Source organism: Chenopodium album, chromosome 12 (assembly GCF_948465745.1).
Source record: "Chenopodium album chromosome 12, dcCheAlbu1.1, whole genome shotgun sequence".
Taxonomy (NCBI): Eukaryota; Viridiplantae; Streptophyta; class Magnoliopsida; order Caryophyllales; family Amaranthaceae; genus Chenopodium; species Chenopodium album.
Genome location: NC_137845.1, coordinates 22,812,337 through 22,831,363, shown reverse-complemented (window position 1 = coordinate 22,831,363; position 19,027 = coordinate 22,812,337). Strand labels below are relative to the sequence as shown.

Below are 19,027 nucleotides of genomic sequence, written 5' to 3'. Positions count from 1 at the left end.
GAATTGCTTTAATTGATTGAATTTGATTGTAATTTTCCTAGCTAGCCATTCATAGTGATCCCTAGCTTGGCTTATTGGAGATAGCCCTTCAATTCCTTTGGTTGCAACTATTGTTTGTCCTTTGCAATGTTTGAATTGATTGAGTGATTTTTCAATTAGCATATTCATTGAGCTTGCATGTGGAACCTATACCCCTAGTGTTTAGTATATTGAATTTCTCGATTTATCTAGTTTTCTCGATACCTTAGTTACCAACCGCATCTTTCGCAAACTTCAAAGTAGCTTGACCTAGGCTATTGCTTGCACCTACTCATTCCCTTGGGTTCGACCCTTGACTTACCATATACTCGCATTAGGTTGGTCGAGTGTTTATAAATTTTCTTTGACTCTAGGAAAGGGTAGAGAACGACCTACATTTTTCTCCATTTAAGGTCAATGGCCATCGTCTCAAGAAGTACTTCGACGGTGCTTTTGTTGGCCTTGTTCACTCATTGCTTTTCCGGCAACCACCTTAATTGGTGGAGAACGTTGAGCTATGACGTTAAATAAGCCCTACCCGTGAGGCAACCCGGTTTTCTAACCTTTTTCTTTTAATTTTACATTTTTCTTTATTTCTTTTATCTTTGAGATTTTTCTTATTTCTGGTTCTTTTTAATTGTTTTCTTGATTTTAGGTATCATGAGATTGATTCGGAGATAATTTCCAACAATTTTGGTGTTATTTCAAGCTTTCTCGAGGTTTGGTTAAGCTTAGGTGGAATATTGTTGGGGTTTTATGCTCTCATGTTTGCATTTTTCAAGCTTTCAAGCAAGTATCAGGAGATAAGAAATCAGACAGTCGTCATTAGGATCCATCATAATAAAGACATAGAGAAACTCAGCGGACAACAATCAGCGAAACAAACAACAAACCAATAACCGGGCAGAGGAATCAGCACAAATACATCAGTATCATCATAAAACCAAACAACAGAAAGATCAAAGCCAGAAGCATAGGAGACCAGGGATGAACTACAAAAGCAGGGGGGGAAATATGGGAAAGCACAGAAAAACATGCAGAAAGCACCCCCAAGCTTAGACTGGACCACCCCCCGAACTCTAAACCTAAAGGCATACAGGTAATCGAGAAACATAAAAAGCACAGAAGAAGAGGGGGGGGGGGCGCCATTTTTGACACAAGGAAAATGTAGGTCAGTCTCTACCCTTTCCTAGAGTCAAAGAAAATTTATAAACACTTGACCAACCTAATACGAGTATATGGTAAGGCAAGGGTCGAACCCAAGGGAATGAGTAGGTGCAAGCTATAGCCTAGGTCAAGCTACTTCGAAGTTTGCGAAAGATGCGGTTGGTAACTAAGGTATCGAGAAAACTAGATAAATCGAGAAATTCAATATACTAAACACTAGGGATATAGGTTCCACATGCAAGCTCAATGATTATGCTAATTGAAAAATCTCTCAATCAATTCAAACGTTGCAAAGGACAAACAATAGTTGCAATCGAAGGAATTCAAGGGCTATCTCCTATAAGCCAAGCTAGGGATCACTATGAATGGCTAGCTAGGAAAATCACAATCAAATTCAATCTATTAATCCAATTCTCAAATCAAGAGTTCATGTCATTGAAATTTGCAATGCAATCTAGATTAATCTTATAGGTTGATCACTCCTAGTCCAATCAATCACATGCACAACTATGTCAACTAATTTAATTGCACCATTCAAATCAATTTAGCATCATCAACTAACAAAAATCATCAATTAAGCATGCTTCCCCTTCTCCCTAGCAACTAATCTACTCACTAAACATGGTGGAATTAAGAAACAAAACAAATTCAACCAAATTCATATTCATTTAAAGCTAAATCAAAAGAAAATCAATCAATCAACAATTTCTAAAGCAAGGAATATAATCTCAATCAAAATAAAAAAAAAAAAAACTAGAAGGAATTTCATGAAAAGTAAATCAAGGGAAAGAAATCATACAAATATTCATTGAATTGAAGAATGAATTTCAAGATTAAATTGAAATCTAAGATCAAATTCAAGTACTAACAAGTGAATCTTAAGCTTCTCTCTCTACTTTCTCTCTCTACTATTTCTGGAAAAATTCTCTCTCTAGTACCAAGTTAAGTCGTCCCCAAAAAGAAAGTAAAAAGCTATAAGTAAGAAAAATCGAGCGAAGAGGGCCGCACAGGCCTTTCGCACGCAAAGCTCAGCCGCGCACGCGCACAGCTGGGTCTGCGCGCACGCACCCTTGTGCCGCGCGCGCACCCCTCTGCGATGCATGGGCTTTGGCTCCTTCGCTTGCTTGATCAAACTCCGCGCTCCCGAGCATCCCCAACAAAAGTGCACTCGAGATGATGCCCGCGAACATGGCAGTCCTAAAATGAGCAAATTGACTTGATTTTTCACCTACAAAACACAAATAAAACAAAGAGAGGAAGCGTAGCAAGGTAAAACTAAAACTAAAATTATGAATTATCAACTAAAAATATGAAAAACTCATAAAAATCAATCGAGAACTAAAGTGAATTATAAAAAATGGAAAATCGAATAAAACTAAAGAATTATATGAAAATGATGAAAGAAAATGGTCCTAAATCTTATTCTTTTGAGCGCCAAAAACGACGCTCATCAAATTCTCCCAAGCTAAACTTTTGCTCGTCCTCGAGCAAAACAAAATCAAACCCAAGGGAAAATGATGACACTAATCAAGCATAGAAAGAAACAAGAAAAATTAGGGAAGATGAGAATAAACACTAACTCACTTTTGTAGGAATCACGGTTAATTTTAGCAACTAAAGACAAGCCATTTAAACCCCTAGATCGCTCTAGAGGACGAGTGATGCTCTCGTAAAGGTTTCCAAAGAGGTTAACCTTTAACTCTTTTTATTAAAATGGAGGCAAAGTAAAAAGAAAAGAAAACAAAAGTTTAAAACCTTAAAAAGAAATGCTTATACAAAGGCTTTTTGCACATGATCAAGGCATAAAGGATATCAAGCTTTCTAAAACAACAATGGTAAGCACGTTCTAAGATATCGAGGGTTGATTGAAACATAGGGTATGCTAAGCATAGAGAACTAATGAGGCGCAATCCACTTTCATCCTAACCAATCAATCTGCGTTCTCCCTAATGGCCTCAAATCTTCCCTTAGTAAGCGTCTCTATGGTTCCACGAAGGAACCGGAAAAGATTAGAATTTGAGGGTTCTCGACATCTCAACCTTGCATCCTTTTTCTTTAGGCTTTAACTCATAATGCCCTCCCTCGGTGTATGACTCGACCACTAGGTCGAAAAGGACTTTCCCAAAGGTTGTAACGTAAGGGCAAAAGGTTAGGGGTAGGCTTAAAATTTAAAATTTGGTGGTACACCTAGATTATGAAGCAAAGGTTGGCCCCACCTCAACACCAAAACCAAGAAGTCACCAAACAAAAACAAACTAATACCCCCAAGCTTATTCAAAGCTATATCCACAAGCATATATACAAAAAGCGTAAACGCTTCTCCCCCAAGCTAAAAGGAAGCATTGTCCTCAATGCGAGAAAAGGGAAAAGAATCACATCCAACTATTTTTTTGAATTTTTCATTTTCTTTTTTTTTTGTAGGTAATTTTCATTATATCAAAGCAATTGTCCTCGCCTCTTTTAACTTTGGACGGCTTTTTCGATATTGCATTTATTATGTCCTTGCCTTTTTAACTATGGACGGCTTTTTCGATTATATTCATTTGCCATTATACACAATATGTACAAAAGACGAGTTCGCAGACAAATAAAACCAATTTCCAACTTTCTAGATCACAAACTCCAAAGGCATGACCATTTGCTTCACAAAAACCAATAATGGAACGAAAAGAAACAAAAGGTTCAAAGTTCTAAAGATGTGGCTTGAAAAGAAGGGGAATGGCTCAAATAGTTAGCAAGATGGGAAATGTAAACCCAATGAACTAAAAAGAAAGAAGAAAATCCTAGAAATGAAAAATTACCACCCCGAAAAATGGCCTTTGTCCTTCCTAGTTGGTTCGGTCTCGTGTTTGAGAATTATAAGTCAAGATTCAAGATTAGGGATGCAAAGGTGGAGGATCCACGCCGCACAATCAAGAGTGATGAAGGCTTGAAAAAGAGAAACCACAAACGGTTGTAGAAAAACCTTACTAAAGGTGTCAAATCCACCAAAGGAAGCAACTCCGTCTTACCACAAACCAAAAAAATCCGGCTTCAAGGCCCCAAAAGGTCTAAACCGCTACCTTAGCATACTCTATCCTAGAATCAACCAAAGATACTCTCAAACCGTGCAAACCATTGTATTTAAGAAGAAAATAGCCAATGTGCAAGTTCAAGTGGTATTAAAGCCAAAGTAAAAGCAAAAACATTTATTCGTATTCACAAAATCAAGGTTTTTTTTTTCTTTTTTTTTCTTTATGTTACAAGAGAAAAGAGATAAAAGGAAAAGAAAAGAATAAGAAAAAGAGAAAAAGGAAAACAAGAAGGAAGATGAAAACAAAGGAGAAAGAAAAAGAAAAAGAAGAAAAGGAAAATGAAATAAAAAATAGAAAGGTATAGGAGAAGCAGAATGCAAAAAGGAAATAATGCTAACACACATAAATCCCAATCAACAAACAAGTGAACATTCGGCCACAACGCTAATGTTCCCAAGCACACTAGGGTGTTAAAAAGCAAACAACCTCAAACCATTCAACTTCTCCTAGAACTAAACCTAGACTAAGCAACCAAGGTAAGAAAAAGAAAAGAAATAGAAAGATCTCACCGGGTGCCAAAGCTTTTGCACATTAAAAAGAAAAAGAAAAGAAATAGAAAGAGCACCTTTTTGAATCGTCGAAACCCAAAGCATAAGCAATAAAGCAAGGTGAGGAGTAACAAAAAAAACTATATATAAAGAAAATTGTTAGTAACTTCAATACAAAAGAAAAGACGAAAATAGAAAAAAAATGTAGGAAAATAAAGGAAAAGCCAGTAATAGCAGCAGCAAGGGTCAGAATCAACAGACTAAAATAGTATCAGGAGATAAGAAATCAGACAGTCATCATCAGGAATCATCATAATAAAGACAAAGAGAAACTCAGCGGACAACAATCAGCGAAACAAACAACAAACCAGTAACCGGGCAGAGGAATCAGCAGAAATACAGCAGCATCATCATAAAACCGAACAACAGAAAGATCAAAGCCAGAAGCATAGGAGACTAGGGATGAACTACAAAAGCAGGGGGGGAAAATATGGGAAGCACAGAAAAAGATGCAGAAAGCACCCCCAAGCTTAGACTGGACCACCCCCCGAACTCTAAACCTAAAGGCATATAGGTAATCGAGAAACATAAAAAGCACAGAAGAGGGGTGGCATGGTAGTATCACTCCGCACTATGGTAAGGGGTAGAATGAGAACTCCCCTCACCGGTCTCCATCACATGACTGGAGCTAGCCATCTCACTCATGTCCATGGGTGCCTTACCCCTTAACCTACCATTCCTCCTAGCTCTATCATCCTCAAAATATTGAGACCAATAATCTAAGACCGGCTCACCCGACCTACCCCACCGCCCAAAAGTCTCAGGGTCCGGAAAAGGAAAAGGATTAGCCGGATCATATGTGTAATCACAACCACCGGGCCGCCGATAGTCGTAAGTGGCCGGGGTGGTGCCCATGATAGAACGAGGGTGAACATGAGGGCCCTCCCAATAAGGGTAGCAAGGCCGAGGACCAATGGTAGGATCAAAAGGTTCCCACTGAGGAATAGGTCCTTCTTGGACCAGGAGATAAGGGTAGTTCACATATGGCTCGATTTCCATTCTCCGAACATGCATATCGTACAATTGAATTGTATGATAGTCATAACCAAGATTAGAGGGTTGCATAGAAGACATGGAATATAACACATTAGCAATAGAATCAAGCCTAGCATGAATGGTTGACAAATCAAAAGTGGAAGGAGTGGAAGAGGGGGAAGGAATAGGTGTACCTTCCGGTTCAACTGTGGGAATAGTTTGAACATTCGATGAGAAAGCATTGGTCGAGCGGCCTCTTGTTTGATTCGTCCTACGTCGAATAGAAGGAGGAATATCTTGCATTGGAGGCCTCCAAGAGAAGGAGTCTTTCACTCTTGGACGGGTGGTTGCCTCTTTGCATGGGATTAAAAACCATTCTTTAACCCGAGAAACTTTCCAAATGAAGACATCATCCTTCTTCGTACGATCAAGGAACTTTTGGTTCACAAGGGCGGAGATGTTGAGAAAATGAGAAGAAGATTTTTCTCGAGGATCAATAATTGGGGGAAGCTCATTTAACAAAGTCTTATAGTCTTCAATGATGCATAAAGCTAGGATAGAAATCATCCCTCCCAATTGGATGCCCCCCGATAGGCTAACTCCATCCCAAATATCCAATAGTCGATTGATGAAGTGCTCTGTAAAATCCACCAACTCAATCTCAAAGTCATTTTTGTCGGTTATCCATAGCCAACAAAGCTCCTCTCGAGAGATAGCTCCCAAAGAATCTTTGGAGCAAAGAGCATAAGTGAGGAGACGGTTGAAATACCGTATAGCCGGATGAATCATGGAGGCGGTCTTGGAATTTTGAGGCTCATACTTCCCTTCCTCCGAGATACTTCTCCACCAACGTTGCTCATTATATCCATGATCCTCTACCATTCTATCATGTGCCGGGTAGATACATTGTTCCGCGTCCGCGACCCAAGGAAACTTGAAGTAAGAACATAGTTGAGAATCCGTCAATGAGTGATCATGATTGAAAATTTTGAATGTCAAAGTCCTTGAAGAACCGTCACTCGATTCTCGGATTACCTCAAGAGAAGAAAGAAATTACTCAAGAGTCGAGCACAAAAGCAATTATTTAAAGTAGACAAAAGTAAGAGACCAAGTCATGATATGGCTACATATGAACAAAATGCCACTAATATAGAATCATGAATTTGAAACAAGTAAGCATGGATTAAAGGCAAAAATGAACATAAGAGACCAAATCATGAGTCAAATTGAGCAAAATGACCTCAAGCATTGAATTATCAAAGCAATAAAACCATTATAAGGAATACCCATGAGAGAGAAAATGACCAACAATGGTGAATCAAGGAATCAGGCAAATTATACTAATTCATCATGAAAATACTTCAATTTAACACTCAATGATATCATTCAACACAAATTACAAGTTAAAGGAACCAACAATGGAGTTCTACCATGAAAGCAAAAATAAGGTTTCAAGCTTGAACAATGAGGAAGAAGATGACTAGAAAATAAGAAATTATACCTCAATGTAGCCTTGAATTACTTGCAAATTGCCCAAAATGAAGATTTAAGAACAAATAGAACACCCAAAGATAAGTTCCAAACCTCACACAAATTCTCAAAATTTCGAAAATAAACCCAAAATATTGAATTTTTGGTTCGAAAATCTGGAAATATTCTGGAAAATTTCGAAAATTTGATGAGTGAAATGTAATTTGATGTTAGAATGAGAATAAAAGAGGTGAAATTGAGATGTATATTCTAGAAAGGATGATAGGGTTTGATGAGAGGATAGAGAAGGAAAAAAATCGGGGAGAGAGACAAGGGAAATAAGGTGGAACACTTGGGGTTTTAAGGGGGGCGCGCGCCAGGCTGCTGCGGCTGGTGCGTGCGCAGCAGCGCAGGGTGCCTGGCTTGCGTTGGCTGGCGACAGAGGCAAAAACCCCTGCCCACCTGGTGCGTACGCGCAGGAAGGGGTGCGTACGCACCAGGTGGGGCTTTTTATGCTCAAAAATTCGGCCAATCTCTGACCCCTGTGGTGCGCGTGCGCAGGGTTGTGGTGTGTGCGCACCAAGGGGGTATGGGGATGGTTCAAAAATTAGCAATATTTGCCAAAATGAGTGAAAAATTTCTGACCCCTTTGGTGCGCGCGCGCAGCATTTGGTGTGCGTGCACCAAGCAATAATATGTCGGCCATGAATATACTCTCGTGTTTGCATAAGGGGATATTTGAAAGCTTGAAAAATGCAAACATGAGAGAATAAAACCCCAACAATATTCCACCTAAGCTTAACCAAACCTCGAGAAAGCTTGAAATAACACCAAAATTGTTGGAAATAGTCTCCGAATCAATCTCATGGTACCTAAAATCAAGAAAACAATTAAAAAGAAAGAGAAATAAGAAAAATCTCAAAGATAAAAGAAATAAAGAAAAATGTAAAATCAAAAGAAAAAGGTTAGAAAACCGGGTTGCCTTCCGGGTAGCGCTTGTTTAACGTCATAGCTCGACGTCCTCCAGCAATTAAGGTGGTTGCCGGAAAAGCAATGAGTGAACAAGGCCAACAAAAGCACCGTCGAAATACTTCTTGAGACGATGGCCATTGACCTTAAATGGAGAAGAAGAATCCATCATTGAGACCTCGACAACACCGGTTGGAAAAACATTCATGACCAAATAGGGACCACACCATCTTGACATGAGCTTTCCGGGAAACAACTTCATTTTTGAATTGTAGAGAAGAACCTTATCGCCAACACAAAAATCTTTCTTCTCAATAAGCTTGTCATGTGTTTCCTTGGAACGAGCTTTATACACACTAGCACAATCATAAGCATCAAACCGAAGCTCCTCTAACTCATGAAGATCCAACAACCTTTTCTCCCCCGCACTTGCCAAGTCAAAGTTTATTTTCTTGATTGCCCACAAAGCGCGGTGTTCGATTTCAACCGGGAGATGGCATGACTTGCCGTAGACTAGGCGGTATGGAGTGGTACCTATGGGGGTCTTAAAAGCCGTCTGATAGGCCCAAAGAGCATCATCCAACTTATCCGACCAATCCTTTCGATTTCTCGCAACCGTCTTTTCAAGGATAAGTTTGATTTGACGATTAGAGACTTCCACTTGACCGCTTGATTGAGGATGATATGGGAGGCCGAATCTTTTATGGACTCCATGCTTTCTCAACATCTTTTGAAAGGCATGGTGAATAAAATGAGAACCGTTGTCGCTTATCACCGCCTTGGGAACCCCAAATCTTGGGAAGATTATCTTCTGAAACAACTTCATAACCACCTTGTGATCATTAGTTGGGGAGGCAATGGACTCAACCCACTTAGACACGTAATCAACCGCCACAAGAATATATTGATTTCCTAAAGATGAGGGGAAAGGTCCCATAAAATCAATACCCCACACATCAAACACTTCCAGCTCAAGTATGGGTTGCTGAGGCATTTCATTTCTCTTGGAGATGTTCCCAACTCTTTGACATCAGTCACATGTCTTGACAAAGCCCCATGAATCCTTAAAGAGATGTGGCCACCATAATTTGCATTGAAGGACCTTAGTGGCGGTCCTAGAGGTGCCCATATGTCCCCCGCTTGGATCCGAATGGCACATTTTCAAGACACTAGGCACTTCTTCGTTTGGCACACAACGTCTAAGTAAACCATCGACCCCACGCTGGTATAAGATGGGATCATCCCACACACAATGCCGTGCCTCTCTCTTGAGCTTCTTTCTTTGAGTCTTAGAAAAAGAAGGAGGAAACTCCCCACATGCGAGAAAGTTCACTAAATCGGCAAACCATGGGAGTTCCCTTGCCTCAATAGCATACAAGAAATCATCAAGCATTCTATCGTCAGTTGGAGAACCATCATCTTGAATTTGAAAATCTTCCAAACAAGAAAGATGGTCCGCCACAACATTTTTCGCTCCTCTTTTATCCCTAATCTCAATGTCAAAGGTTTGAAGCTCAAGAACCCACCGAATCAACCTTTGCTTGGACTCTTTCTTAGCAAAAAGATACTTGAGAGCCGCATGATCGGTAAATAAAATGGTTTAAGAACCCAATAGATAACTACGGAACTTCTCAAAAGCATGAACAATAGCCAAAAATTCCTTCTCCGTTGTAGTGTAATTCCGTTGAGCTCTATTTAGAGTCTTGGACATATAATAGATCACATGAAGTTTCTTGTCCACTCTTTGACTCAAAACACCTCTTATTGCCGAATCGCTTGCATCACACATCAACTCAAATGGTAAATCCCATCTTGGAGCTTGTATAATAGGAGTAGAGATTAGAGCTTTCTTCAACTTTTTGAATACTTCCAAACACTTATCATCGAACACAAAACCGACATATTTTTGAAGAAGATCATTAAGAGGCTTTGCAATGAGCGAGAAATCCTTGATGAATCTTCTATAAAACCCGGCATGCCCTAAGAAAGATCTCACTCCCTTTACGTTCACCGGAGGTGGAAGCTTTTCAATGACTTTAATTTTAGCTTTATCCACCTCTATCCCCTTATGAGAGATCTTGTGGCCAAGGAATATGCCTTCCTCCACCGTGAAGTGACATTTTTCCCAATTCAAGACCAAGTTCACCTTTTCACACCTTGCAAGACATTTTTCAAGGTTTTCAAGGCATGCTTCAAATGAAACACCTCCTACGGAGAAGTCGTCCATAAAAACCTCCATCTCCTCGTCCAACATATCTCCAAATATACTCATCATGCATCTTTGAAATGTCGCGGGAGCATTGCAAAGGCCGAATGGAATTCTCCTATAAGCAAATGTACCATATGGACAAGTGAAGGTTGTTTTCTCTTGGTCATCCGGGTGGATAGGGATTTGAAAAAATCCCGAATAACCATCAAGAAAACAATATAACTTGTGCCTTGTTAGTCTTTCAAGCATTTGATCAATAAAAGGAAGGGGGAAATGATCTTTCTTTGTTGATGTGTTTAGACGTCTATAGTTTATACACATCCTCCATCCCGTGACCTTCCTCGTCGGAATGAGCTCACCTTTCTCATTCTCAACGACGGTCATACCTCCCTTCTTTGGGACAACGTGAACGGGAGAAACCCACCTAGAACTAGAAATGGGGAATATGATTCCCGCATCCAAAAGTTTGGTGATCTCCTTTTTCACTACCTCTCCCATTTGGGGGTGTAGCTTTCGTTGCCTCTCAATAGAAGGTAAAGCACCCTCCTCAAGAGTTATGTGATGTGTACATAAAGCGGGGCTTATACCTTTGAGGTCATCAATGGTATAACCCAAAGCACATCGGTGCTTTTTCAAAACACCACACAACTTTTGAGCTTGATGCTCACTCAAAGAAGAGCTAACAATCACGGGAAAAGTGGAGTTGGGTCCCTAAAATTCATACCTAAGGTGTGATGGAAGAGGTTTGAGCTCAACCATTGGAGCACCTTTACCTTCCTTCGATGTTGCTTCGTGCAACGCTTCTTGGCTAGAAATGCTCAAACACATTTGCCCTTCATCATCCTCAAAGCTTCCATTGAGAAAATCTTCATACAAACCCATCTCCATGTATGAGCATCGTTAGAAGTGAGTAATTGCTCATACATGGAAGACACAACATGATCGAGAGAATCAATTAACATAGAATTTTCTAGAGAAGAACTTGGATCTTTCATGCTATCATTCAAATCAAATTCTATCACTTCATCCCGTACTTTGAATGAAATTTTAGCACTTTTTACATCTATCAAAGCACCCGAAGTAGCAAGGAATGGTCTCCCTAGAATGATGGAGATATTAGCATCTTCATCCATCTCAAGCACAACAAAATCTACCGGAATAACAAATTTCCCGACCCTTAAAGGAACATCCTCTACCTTACCCTTAGGGAACTTAATTGACCTATCGGCCAATTGCAAAGTGATGTTAGTAGGTAAGAGTTCTCCTAGCTCAAGTCTTTGGTACACCGAGTATGGCATAAGGCTAACACTAGCTCCTAGGTCACACAAGGCATTCTCAATTTGCATTTTATAAATGGCACAAGGGATAGAAAAGTTTCTGGGATCTTTTAGCTTAGGTGGCATCTTGTTCATTATGATAGCACTACAATTCTCGGTCAAGTTCATCGTCTCTACACTATCACATGTTCTCCTACCACTCAAAATGTCTTTGAGGAATTTTGCGTAGTTGGGCATTTGGGTGACAACTTCGGTAAATGGTAAAGTGAGGTGAAGTTGCTTAAGCATGTCTATGAATCTTCCAAATTGTTCATCTAACTTGTGTCTCATGAATTTTTGTGGATAAGGAAGCTTAGGTTTCACAATCTCTTTCTCCACTCTCACCTCACTAGGTTTCTCAATCTCAACCTCACTCAAAGATGCACCATTTCTCTCATCTTCAACCAACGCCCCTTTTGTGCCCTCTCTAGTCTCACTCATCCTAGGTAAACTCTCCTCAAGGATCTTACCACTCCTTGTGACAAGAGCGTTAACCGGTCTCTTAGGATTTTGGCCTTGGGAAGGTAAAGAAGAAGGACTAGCATGGTCTTTCAAAGCATTAGCAAGTTGAGAAATTTGATTTTCAAGCATCTTATTATGAGTCATCATTTCATTAAATTTCTTATCACTTACGGTCATGTAAGTGTTCAACAACTTTGTTTGATTTTCAATGATTTCTTCCAAATTTGTTCTATGTGAAGAAGAGGATTGAACATAGGAATTATCATTTTGGGCCTTTGGAGCAAATCCGGGTGGAGGGCCTCTTTGAGCATTGTTTTGAAAATTCCAATTACCCCTACTTTGATTTTGACCATAACCTTGATTATGGTTACCACTACCTTGATTATGATTCCCATAACCTTTGTTTTGATTACCATATGATTTTTATAGTTACCTCGAGAACCTTAGTTCCCTAGGTTCCTATAACCACCACCTTGGTTATAGTTGTCAAAATTGCAATGATTGTTGTAATTCATATTCCATTGACCTCTTTGATTCTCAAACCTAGAATCATGATTATTTGACACATATTTCACATGCTCATTCACATTTTCATCTTGATCATCACAAACATCCATACATGCATGAGGGCAACTAGAAACATCATGCTCATACGACCCACAATCATCACAAAACAAGCATCCACTAGGCATGTTACTAGAACAAGGAAAGGGTTGAGAATTAGAAGACGTACCTCTCCCCTTAGTTTGGGAGGGAAGACTCGAAACTTGGTAGGTAGCACTTTCCAACTTTGCCTTGATAGCGGACATCTCCTTCCCCAAGTTTGTCATTTGAGAGGATAGATTGTTGATTGCATTTAGATGATCAACCGAGTACACCGAAGAGCTACTCTTGCTAGTTGACTCTCTTTCTCCATCTTGCCAATCTCTATAATACCTCACTACGTCCTCAATTATGTCCACCACTTCCTCTTCTGTTTTATTCATGATAGGACCTCCGGCTCCTCCATCTAAACATGATGTTCCTTGAGGGCTAAGACCTCCATAGAAAATTTGAATGATTTGATGGGTTGGAATTCCGTGATGAGGACATTCTCTTTGATACTCCTTGTATCTCTCCCATGCTTCATAGAGGCTCTCATTTGGCTTTTGCTTGAAACCTTGAATCAAAGCTCTCGCTTCCGCTGTTTTCTTTTGAGGATAGAAACGGGATAGAAATTCCTTGGTGACCTCGTCCCATGTCCTTAGAGAATTCGGCTTTACCTCCTTGTCTAGCTATTCCAAAGCACGATGTATGAGAGAAAAGGGAAAGAGCTTGAGTCGGATGAATTCTTGGGAAATTCCATTCACCTTGATAGTATTGCAATACTTCTCGAACTCCTTGAGATGGTTTAGTGGGCTTTCATACTTGGCCCCACTAAATTGTCGCCTCTCTATCAAAGTGATCATCACCGGACTTATTTCAAAATCATTTGCCGGTGTTGTAGGTGGAGCAATCCTACTCTCAAATCTATATGCACCGGGAATCCCCAATTCTTTCAATGCTACTCTCGGATTTTCTCCCATTCTTGCTTGTTCTTCTTGTTGTGGCTCTTCTTCACTTGAAATGCTAGGGCTCAAAGATTGTCTAGCACTCCTCAACCTTGTAATTGTTCTCCTAATTTCCGGATCAAAATGGCACTAGTGAATGATCACGTTCTCTATGCATAAAATCTCAAAAGAAATGGTTAGTAGCACGGCTACAAATGTATCCTTAAAGAAAATCTTTTTGTATTTTCAATTAATGGTGAAATAGACTCAACAACTATAACAAAGCACCAATATCATTCCCCGGCAACGGCGCCATTTTTGACACGAGGAAAATGTAGGTCGTTCTCTACCCTTTCCTAGAGTCAAAGAAAATTTATAAACACTCGACCAACCTAATACGAGTATATGGTAAGTCAAGGGTCGAACCCAAGGGAATGAGTAGGTGCAAGATATAGCCTAGGTCAAGCTACTTCGAAGTTTGCGGAAGATGCGGTTGGTAACTAAGGTATCGAGAAAACTAGATAAATCGAGAAATTCAATATACTAAACACTAGGGATATAGGTTCCACATGCAAGCTCAATGATTATGCTAATTGAAAAATCACTCAATCAATTCAAACATTGCAAAGGACAAACAATAGTTGCAATCAAAGGAATTCAAGGGCTATCTCCTATAAGCCAAGCTAGGGATCACTATGAATGGCTAGCTAGGAAAATCACAATCAAATTCAATCAATTAAAGCAATTCTCAAATCAAGAGTTCATGTCATTGAAATTTGCAATGCAATCTAGATTAATCTTATAGGTTGATCACTCCTAGTCCAATCAATCACATGCACAACTATGTCAACCAATTTAATTGCACCATTCAAATCAATTTAGCATCATCAACTAGCAAAAATCATCAATCAAGCATGCTTCCCCTTCTCCCTAGCAACTAATCTACTCACTAAACATGGTGGAATTAAGAAACAAAACAAATTCAATCAAATTCATATTCATTTAAAGCTAAATAAAAAGAAAATCAATCATTCAACAATTTCTAAAGCAAGGAATATAATCTCAATCAAAATCCAAAAAAAACTAGAAGGAATTGCATTAAAAGTAAATCAAGGGAAAGAAATCTTACAAATATTCATTGAATTGAAGAAGGAATTTTAAGATTAAATTGAAATCTAAGATCAAATTCAAGTACTAACAAGTGAATCTTAAGCTTCTCTCTCTACTTTCTCTCTCTACTATTTCTGGAAAAATTCTCTCTCCAATACCAAGTTAAGTCATCCCCAAAAAGAAAGTCAAAAGCTATAAATAAGAAAAATTGAGCGAAGAGGGCCACACAGGCCGTGCGCACGCAAAGCCTTGCCGCGCGCGTGCACAGCTGGGTCTGCGCGCACGCACCCCTTGCCGCGCGCGCGCACCCCTGTGCGATGCATGGGCTTTGGCTCCTTCGCTTTCTTGATCAAACTCCGCGCTCCCGAGCATCCCTAACATCAGTGCACTCGAGATGATGCCCGCGAACGTGGCAGTCCTAAAATGAGCAAATTCACTTGATTTTTCACCTACAAAACACAAATAAAACAAAGAGAGGAAGCGTAGCAAGGTAAAACTAAAACTAAAATTATGAATTATCAACTAAAAATATGAAAAAACTCGTAAAAATCAATCGAGAACTAAAGTGAATTATAAAAAATGGAAAATCGAATAAAACTAAAAGAATTATATGAAAATGATAAAAAAAAAATAAAGAAAATAAAGAAAATGAACCTAAATCTTATTCTTTTGAGCGCCAAAAACGACAATCATCACACAAGTTCATAAATTAACCGATAACCATCATGAATGAAAAATTTGGGGTCATTAAATAGGGAAATTTGAATCACCATGAATAGTTGATAAGTGACTTTTATGTCATTTTTAGGGTGTTTATTGAGTCGTATTCCAGCTTATTTTCCAATAATTTCACCCTTTTATCCTTTATTTCTATTATTTTATTATTCTCGTCTTTTATCCAATAATTTGATGAGTGACATCACTCCTAGGATAGTGTTTATGGCTTGTTTTAGCTTATCTTAGGGTGTTTTGTAGTTGTTTTGTTCAAATAATGCATGCATACATGTCTCGATGTGTTTTAAATGAAATCGCGTATATTCTTGAATGCTTTCCTTCATTGCGTGTTTGCACCGTTCTCTATACCTTATTGCTTCCCTTGGTGTTTGTGCTTAGGTATTTGAAGTCTTGGATTGCAAAGAAGAAGCCAAGGAAGCATGAGAGAAGAATCGAAGAAAGCAAGGTGCAAGGGCGCGCATAATGTGCGGGCGCGCAGCCCAGTGAGAACCCGCGCAAAACTGGCAAAATTGCAGAATCGAGGAAGAAAGTTTTGCGTGGCCTGTGCGCGACATGTGCGCGGGCACACACCCACACCGCCCGGGCGCGCAACCAGCAACACGGGTGCACACACCCCATCACAAGCCGCGCAACCCACAAATACGCGGGCGCGCAACTACATTGCGCGGGCGCGCAGGCCGCTGCAAGGGAGCGCAGGGCGCTGTGAGGGCGCACAAACCGCTGCGAGGGTGCACGCGCGGGTGCACAACTACCATGCGCGGGCGCACAGATCCTTGCGCGGGCGCACAGCGGGCCCTGTTCTGCGTTTTTGCGCGATTCTTTATATATTGCGGGGCTTGTTTTGTACGGGGGATCTATTATGCTATTTTCTTAGTTAGTTTAGGAGAGCTTCTCTATCTTAGGGTTAGATTAGGATTTTCTCTCTCTAGTTTAGGAGTAGTTTAGAGAGAGAAAGCTTGGATTTTTCATGGAGTTGTGAGAGGTTGAAGATACAATTTGTGGATTTTTCTTCTCATTAATTCAATGAGTCTTTCTAACTTTATCTCACCTTTATTGCTTTCATTTATTATTGTTTTTGCTTATTTATTTGTTGTTTTGAGTAGATTAATTAGTTTAGTTGTTTGATTCTTGCTTTTATTATTATTTTACCTTGTTTTCGATGTTTTTGTTCATTATGTTAGCTTAGATTTAGTTCTAGGGAAATGGATGAAGGTTATGTTAATTAATTTAATGATTGATTGTGCTTAGTATGAAATTGTTTCTTGATTATTGTGTATGGACGATGCTTTTATGGATTAGAATCTTTCTAGCTAATTGATTCTATGTTCTTAATTGTATTTTCAATCAATTGCGCGAGAGTGAGTTGGTTGAGATCCCTAAATTCCTCCATACCTTTGCTAGGCTTGTTGCACGAGAGTGAATTAGTTTAGTAGGATTATTAACATGCTTAATTGCGCGAGAGTGAGTTAAATGTGTTAATCGTTCGTAATTAAGGTCATTTTCATCTAATTGTATGATGTTATTGAATGCATTGATGTAATTGGATTCCACTTTCCCTAGTTTTAGTTGTTTGTTCTTAGTTGTGTTTATTTTAACCTCTCTCTATCTCACAAGCCTCCCTAGTAGTCTAATTAGCATAGATTGATACACTTAGTCCTTTTGGGTTCGACCCTTTACTTACCCCTATACTTGTATTAGGGTAGTTTAGGTTTTATAAATTTCTAATTTGATTAGGGGTAGTAGTCCCAACGACGCTACCTAATCTCCCGATCAATAGTACATCATAACATTCAAACTCAACAACACAAAACAAGGTGTGAAATATAACATGAAATTCAATTTGAAATAGAGAATTCATACCTTAAAAGATGGTTTAATTCAAATGAAATGGAAAACTAAGAACAACTTTTAGCAAATAACCTCACACTTGCAAGTTTCAAAAACCCCAGTCAACAATACCCAAATTCTCAATTTTGGAGAGAGAAATCAATTTCAAAGCATTAAAGTGAGGATTTAAAGTAATTATCAACTAAGAAAATTGAAAAATGATGATTTTATGATGAAATATAGCAACCAAAATAGGGAGAATGCTTGAAGACTACTACAAAAATTGAATCAAAATGAAATAGGAGAGAGAGAAAAGAGAAAAGGGTGCGTTTAAAGGGGAACGCAGTAGAGGCGCGCGCAGCCTCTCCTTTTAGGGTTGCTTATGCTCGAGCAATTTTTTATGCGCACACCGGTGCACAAAACATCTATGATGATGATTAACACGAACATAGGCAGTTTCTAAACCCGTTTTCTATGGGTTCAACATCCATAATTCATGTGCCCACCATCTTGAACCCACCAAAGCTCAATTCTTCTCAAACTTTCTAATAAGCACAAGGATACTTCATCTTCAAAATTTGATTGTTGGCAAACTAACCTCCATCATCTCAAACTACCTAAAATCACAACAAACAAAGAAAATTGGTTAGTTCATAAGCATCAAGAGGAAATCGGGTTGCCTCCCGAGAAGCACTTGTTTAACGTCATTAGCTTGACGATCTCCACTCCTTTTCAAGGGGGATCATAAAGAGTCGTTATATGAACAAGGCAAACAAAGACACCATCATAATACTTCTTAAGCCGGTGGCCATTGACTTTGAAAGGAGATGATGAATCCATTGAGGAAATTTCCATAACTCCATTAGGAAAGACTTCTTGCATCATGAAAGGACCACTCCATCTAGACATGAGCTTTTCGGGGAAAAATTTCATCTTGGAATTGTAGAGGAGGACCTTATCACCAACACAAAACTCCTTTTTCTCGATAAGCTTGTCATTAGCTTCCTTAGAACGCGCTTTGTAGGTGCTAGCATAATCATATGCATCGAGTAGAATCTCCTCCAATTCATTAAGATCTAACCACCGTTGCTCTCCCACACTTGATAAATCAGAGTTGATTTTCTTGATCGCCAAAAGAGCATGGTGTTCAAGTTCCACCGAAAGATGGCAAGACTTGCCATAGAAAAGACGATATGGAATGGTACCAATAGGGGTCTTAAATGCCGTTCGATATGCCCAAAAGGCATCATCATGTTTGTCCGCCTAATCTTTATAGCAACCATCTTCTCAAGAATCAACTTGATTTGACGATTTGACACCACAACTTGACCACTTGTTTGAAGGTGATACGGAAGGCCAAAACGTTGATGAACCCCATGCTTTTTCGACATCTTCCAAAAAGCATTATGAACAAAATGTGAGCCATTGTCACTAATCACCGCCTTAGGAACACCGAACCTTGGGAAAATAATCTTCTTAAATAATTTCATCACCACCTTGTGGTCATTTGTTGGGGAGGCAATGGCCTCAACCCATTTTGGCACATAATCCACTGCCACAAGAATGTATTGGTTCCCATAAGAAGAAGGAAACGGTCTTATGAAATCAATTCCCCAAA

General features: G+C 39.4%; 1 non-coding gene across 1 annotated transcript; it reads left to right on the top strand.

The window, feature by feature from the left end:
* The first annotated feature begins 13,282 nt into the window (after nt 1-13,282).
* On the top strand, nt 13,283-13,388 carry LOC145573344 (small nucleolar RNA R71). The gene has a single exon (XR_014097391.1). It is a non-coding gene; the product is annotated as a small nucleolar RNA R71 (small nucleolar RNA).
* The last annotated feature ends 5,639 nt before the right edge of the window (nt 13,389-19,027 follow it).